The sequence below is a fragment of the Hesperophylax consimilis genome, chromosome 31, assembly GCF_061612785.1.
Source record: "Hesperophylax consimilis isolate HC1 chromosome 31, BYU_Hcon_1.0, whole genome shotgun sequence".
In the NCBI taxonomy this organism is placed as follows: domain Eukaryota; kingdom Metazoa; phylum Arthropoda; class Insecta; order Trichoptera; family Limnephilidae; genus Hesperophylax; species Hesperophylax consimilis.
The window spans coordinates 8,266,035-8,273,194 of NC_142866.1; the positions used below are offsets into that span (position 1 = coordinate 8,266,035).

At 32.5% G+C, this 7,160-nt stretch overlaps 1 long non-coding RNA gene across 1 annotated transcript; it reads left to right on the top strand.

The window, feature by feature from the left end:
- The first annotated feature begins 4,259 nt into the window (after positions 1–4,259).
- On the top strand, positions 4,260–5,096 carry LOC149409405 (uncharacterized). The gene is made up of 3 exons (XR_016305182.1): positions 4,260–4,531; positions 4,612–4,719; positions 4,823–5,096. It is a non-coding gene; the product is annotated as an uncharacterized LOC149409405 (long non-coding RNA).
- Positions 5,097–7,160: the final 2,064 nt, after the last annotated feature.

Below are 7,160 nucleotides of genomic sequence, written 5' to 3' on the forward strand. Positions count from 1 at the left end.
ATAAAACAAGAATTATGTCCAAAACTTATGTACCTACATGAATCTTATGTAATTAATTATATTAAAATATTTTTTTAAAAAACAAGTAAAATTAAATTATTAAATACGAGATGGGTAAAAGGGTTCAATGATAACTCAACACAGTGACAATTCAACACACTTTTAAAAAGTGATATAAAGTCATTAGAAATGATGAAAAAAAAATTAACCTTATCTAACCTACTTAACTCAGATAATAAAGTTCTTAATAAAATAATTAAAACACTTTGTTTTTACCACGATAATCTTTATTTTTTATATAAAGTCAACATGTTTCGAGAACGATGTTCTCTTCATCAGGACAATTAATGCACAAAAAACTAAATTGTCAAGTATATAGAGACAGGTGTGGGTAGAAAAGGAAGTAGTGTGGGGGGGGGTTGAGGGGAGGGGTGAGAGGTGGAAAGGGGAGGTGCTTAGAAGATCAAAGACAAAAAATTACAATTCCATTGTCATCTTCTTTGATCTTCTAACAATTCCATTGTAATTTTTTGTCTTTGATCTTCTAAGCACCTCCCCTTTCCACCTCTCACCCTTCCCCTCACCCCCCCCCACACTACTTCCTTTTCTACCCACACCTGTCTCTATATACTTGACAATTTAGTTTTTTGTACATTAATTGTCCTGATGAAGAGAACATCGTTCTCGAAACATGTTGACTTTATATAAAAAATAAAGATTATCGTGGTAAAAACAAAGTGTTTTAATTATTTTATTAAAAACTTTATTATCTGGGTTAAGTAGGTTAGGTTAGGTTAGGTTTAATTTTTTTTTATCATTTTTAATGACTTTTTAAAGGTGTTTTGAATAGTCACTGTGTTGCCATGGAACCGTTTGATCATATAGCAACCTCAAAATCTCATTGAACTTGAATACGACCAGTGTGCTGTTTTATCACTCTACGATTAGCAATCTACCGTACTGACAACCACCGTCGGTAACTCTGTCACTAGTTCCATCTATGATCAGTGACTGACACCTCAACATATTTTTCAGAGATGTCAAGGGCCCGATGTTTTCCTGAAATATCCTTGCTAGTCCTCCTCTGGTAAGATTTACCTCTTGTGCAACGCCAGCTGAACAAAGATGATATGATGGTAACACACTGCGATTTACCAACCACATTTAACAAACTAATTAATCATAGCATCAACGTCCAGTGAGGTAATTTGGCATAAATACCACAAATTTTATGTTTTGTACGTGATACTTGGTATACTGCCGGCTTGAAAGCCGTATTAAATGTCAATTGGAAAGTTATAAGTTATAACTTTTGCTATAACACGTTTAATTTTAGAAATGTATTAGTGGTGTCCCATTATTATTTGTTTGTAGCCAAATCTTTGGTAAAGGGATTCTATCATCTATATGCTTATGTACTCAATTTATTTATATAACGTTGGTAGTTGGGTTTTTATGAATTATATCATTATTGTGATCATTTCTTAAAAAAAAACCAATGGGATACATCTTCAAAGCACGTAAACACGTGTGGAATTCTCAAATATTATTGTAGCAGTGGCGTAACAACCAGGCGCCAAGACGGCCCACAGTCTAATATGGACCGGCAGAAATAAACCTTTAACTTCTGCATTTGGTTTACCTAGGTACTATAATTATTATGCTTAAATCATCAACCATTCTTATTTCGTTTATCTGTGGTGTGCGTTGAATAGTTTCACGCAGGAATGAATATTAATATTTATTTATTATTAACTGAAATTTGCTTTGAATTTGAGTGACATTTTCAAAATTGGAACAGCTTACGTGAGGAGTATTACAGACAAGCGATAAAGTAGGTACCTATGTATAATATTTTAACAGAAAATTAGTTTAGTTTTTTTTTTTCAAAATTGTAATTATATTATCCCGTAATTTGTCACGGGTTTAAAAATAAGTTTATTACAAATTAAACTTAAATGATTGTAAAATATACATATTTTTAAATAAATTAGATGGGTGTACCTACTTGGTATAAATATCGAATCAATGTAGTAATATCTTCTGATTTTAAGTTGATAATATAAAGAACATGTTATTAATCGATAATTGTATGTAAATAGCAGTAGTGTTTTATTAAAAACTCACTAGGAGAACCTGTACTGAGGTGTTCGCTTGTTTTTATGCGCTGCATTAGAAAATTGTTGTTTTTCACAAAACGTAATTCAAATACACTGTACAGAAATTATCTCGGAATAATAACTATCAAGTGACTATTGGCACATCATGCAAAAATAAAGAATAATCTGGTCTCTAATAATGTAAACAATAGTCGGGCAATAAGTGCGCCGACACCATCTGGAATCAAGGTGGAAGCCATTCGGATTCTAATATTAATTTACATCTAATAATGTAAGTTCTCCTTCATTGACTAAACATTTTTTTGCACCAGTTAGTTCAACGCGAAATGTTTTAATATCTACGTTGCTAAAACTTAAATGGAATGCGTTTTTTGCATTATATAAAATCGATGGTTTTTAGGTAAAAAAAAATTTTTAACGTACTTTTCCGTTTTTAACTCTCGAAGAGGCCCTATCCAAAGAAGCTAAGCTAGCAGTCCACAGTGGAGTGCTGGTTCCTACCTTGATATAGTTACTGAGGCATGGAACTAGCAGAGGAAGGATACACATAGATTAAATGCTGTAGAAATGAGATCCCTGAGGCGTGTGTCTGTTAAACCATGTTTGATCGTTGTTTTGTTATTTTTGGGGTGTTATGCCGTGTTGCGCTAACTCCTTTAGCCAACGTTTCGGACAGCATTGCAGTGTCCATCATCAGGGCAGATGTGTAATCTAAATTATGTTAATGTGTTATTTTATGTGTTATTTTATTCAAAACACAACACGGCATAACACCCCAAAAACAAATAACCAAAATACTTTTGGCCGTGAAAATCTTAAATCATATATGTTTGATCGTGTCAGAAATTTGTTTATTCGCAAAAAATAGGACAGTTAGATGGTTTGGGCATGTAGAGCAAATTAAGGAAAAGAGTCACTTGTAAAAGATATGCACTTTGAAAAATGCCACGATTATTGAAACGATACTAAAATTAACCTTAATTATATTCCAAAAGAAGTTCAAAGTATCTTTTAAATTCGATATAAAATTTTCTGACTATTCACTTACATTCTGACATTTATTAACATCTTTCTCTGGCTTGCTTCTTCCATCTTCAATCGATATTTATCCTTTGGATATCGTAGCATTGCTTATTTCCTTCGTAGGTTCGTAGCACCTCGTCGCTGCAGTAGGTACATTAGTATCTCTAAATAGTTTAAAATACAGTCCCTATCCGTGTCTGTGCGCTTAGTTCTTCTATGGTTTTTAGAGTAATTAGAACATTTAACGAGAATGTGAACAGTAGAAGAAGTGAGGGAAGTCAGGGAAAGACAAGGCGGGATAAAGTGAACCAAGTACTTGAGTCGGGCCTTGCCAATAGTCAGAATAACAAAATAATATATATGAAGACCCCAAGGCAAGAAGTTGTTAACTTACATTTTCGTAAAAAATGAGTTAGAATGCTCTCTAAACTAATTCGCATACGCTCTTTCCAATGAACACCATGCCAGAGCTTAAAAACGGCAAGAACATGCTTAAATCAATGTGATGAACATGTTAACTACGTGTTTCTGTGACATTAAGTTGATAAAATCAGGGCAAGAACTTGTTAACTACTAAGTTAGCAAGTTCTTGCCGTAATTCTGTAATTAACAACTTCTTCCCATCTACATTGGTTTAAATTTTTATGGTTAACATGTTATTCACTCACTTTGACGTTTACCTTGGTGGTTTTAAAAAGTTTTGCAGTGCGTGTTTTTTATTTAAAAATCATCGAAAATGAGTTCCAGAGGTGAAAAAATGGTGAAGATGTGTCAAAAATTGATCAGGGAATCAGGTAAGCTGTATAAAACATTATCATTCATCTTAATTTATCCTTAAAGTAGTTTGAAAATGGGTGACTCATTTTTGTTTTGGTGTTTTTCTGTCTAAAATTCAACAATTTTTTATTGTAATGCTTATTAATTTGTTTCAGGAAGTGTTCAAGAGTCCACTAATTTAGTACAACCTGAGAAGCATTTAGAAATACCTCAAAATAATGTAATTTTAATGGATGGTAAATGCAAAAAAAAAGTTTTACTCTGTGACTCTGAATATTCTTTTATGTTTTGAATTCCTTCATTAATGCTTTACAATATCGTGTTTCAGAAAGTGTTCAAGACTCTTTGACTGGTGTTGAGTTTGAGATATTATTAGGAATACCTCAACATGATGTCATGTTAATGGAAGTTAAACTTAAAAATACTTTATAGTGACACTAAATTCTTTTGAACATTGAACTAAAAATGATTATTTTACTGTACTTTGTATTTTCAGAAGATAATCAGAGTAGTCTAGAGTCTAGAGTATATCGCTACTACCACTGGTACAGGAGATATAATTTTGGAATACGTACAACAAGATGAGATACTCAATACTTTAAATCAAACTGGTGAGGATAAGGCTTTATAACTTGAATTGAATTTTATTTTACTGATTTGCATGTAATGAAGATTAAATTATTATTTTCAGATGCAGCTCTTGCTGTGGAAAGCAGTGTAGGATAATATACTGAGGACGCTGAAAGCGAAATTGAAAACAATGTAAACGTTTCTGATGTAGAAAACAGTCATTTAGAAGGTAATTTGTCTTGCTGTACCTAGGTATATAATTTCAGATTAACTTTAAAAAAAATCATTTTTGACTGTTCGCTAACTGATATGAATGTGTGTATTATTTTCAGGCACTAAAAAGAGTAGGAAGAGGCCCAAGCTAGGGCGAGCAAGAGAAATAGCGCGGGACGCTAGGATGAGAGGTGATTCTTATGTTAATTATAAAAAAAGCCTTAAACCTGCTAAAACACCAAAACTGGAAGAAAATCTTTGTGTTAGCAACTGCAGATTGAAATGTAATTCAAGATTTAATGCCGAAGTTAGGCAAAAACTCTTTCTAGAGTTTTATTCACTACATTCAGAAGCCCAATCAACTTTGTTATTGAGATCGATGAATATTAAAAAGATAACCAGGATCACTTCGACCAAACGATCCTGAAATATTACGTACTCTGTTTCAATACAAGGAAATAATGAACAAGTTTGCAAACCAGCCTTAATCCATTTGCCAAATAGGTAGAGGTAGATTAGATATTTCGAGGAGAAAAGTAGCTGCAGGAGTTTCATCACCAGCAGTAAGTCACAGAGGTTGCCACTGCACGAGGCCTAACAAAACACCAGATAACCAGCTTAAAGAAGTAAGAGAACACATCAATATGTTCCCTGCAGTAGCTTCACATTATTCCAGGAACAAAAATCCCCATAAATTGTACCTCGCATCCGATTTGTCAATCCCAAAACTGTATGAGCTCTATAATATGTTTTGTGGAGAAAAAGAGTATGCCCCTGTTTCGTTGAATCGTTACGTTAATCGTTTACACGTTTAACTTGTTGTTTGGTGTGCCTAAGACAGACACTTGTGGGACTTGCGATAGCAAAAAATCTGACCAAATTCATGTAAATATGCATAAAGCTGCATTTGAAATGCAAAAACATGATAAGAAAAAGGCATCTGAACTTTATACACAATACAAAAAACACTATCGGAAAAAAGGTTAACTTTCAAAAAGGAATTCGCTGGATAAGAGTGGAGGAATTCGGGATTTATAAATATCGAAAATCACTCTCCGAAGAAGAGCCTTGGAAAGAAGTGGATCTTAAAAAAAAAGGTGTGAAACATTATCTTCCCTGCCAATGCTGTCATCAAAAGTGAGAGATAACAAAGAAATCGATGCGGCCAAATGGAATGATATCCAAAAATTGTTACCATACCTGGATGAGTTTTTTCGTGGATTTTTTAAGTCTCAAAAAAAATTTACACATGCTCTGCTACCTTTTCTTTTCAATAATAATTATTATTTAGTTACTTTATATCAAAAAAAAGTTTAATTTGTTTGATTAAATAAAACAACAAGAATTTAACATGTTCTTGCCTTTCAATTCTGTATCTTCCTCACCTATCCCTGAAGATGGCATGAACATGTTAACTACATTTTTTTGTAGAAAACATGTTTATTTTAACTTTTAGACTGCAAAACTACTTAATATTACTAGATGTAATGTAAATTTGGTTTGTTTACTACACCATGAAGGATCAGTACATTGTATATGACATTCAAATAAAAAATTATAAGGCAAAACGCAAAAGTCTAAATATCTCAGAATGCCTTCAATGTAAGTTAACAACTTCTTGCCTTGGGGTCTTCATATATATATATATATATATATATATATATATATATATATATATATATATATCGTCACATCGTCTCATATATATATATATATATATGAGACGATGTGTGAATGAAGTAAGAATGTGTGCCAAGAATCTCTGAAAAAAACGGTAAGATGCTTGGTTAGACCCATATGCATCACCGATGTAGCACGCGTAATAAAAAAACGCCGTGATCTTGTGAATAGAGCGTAATCACATAAGAAAATTATAGTGGAAAATACGCACACATGTATATTGTAAATAACGAACTGCCCCGTTAAGATTCCTCTTTTATGCAATATATATAACCTCGTCACCTACTACATTTTGACTGTATTTAATAGACCTCCTGACTAAATTACTGATATGGAGGACGTGATTAATTATTATTGAGATGAGTGTGCAATTAGCGAATTTTTTACACAAAATGCTTTGTAAAAAAATTATTACAGTAAATCCAATCTTCATAGATTTAAATACTAAATCGTACTGGCGCCTCTTGCGGTAACGTTTGGTTCTATTCTAGCTATCGGCATAATCAAAAATTATTACAGTAAATCCAATCTTCATAGATTTAAATACTAAATCGTACTGGCGCCACTTGCGGTAACGTTGGGTTCTATTCTAGCTATCGGCATAATCAAAAATATTAGTAACTGATTGATTTACTTATCGGAAAAAACTATTACTTTTAGTAGTTTTATTATAGTTATTTCCTGAAACAATAGAGAGAGAACTGGTAAATCGAGATAAGGGAGATAACACATAAATAAATAAGAAATTATTATATCATTTGAAAATTTTGTAGGTTT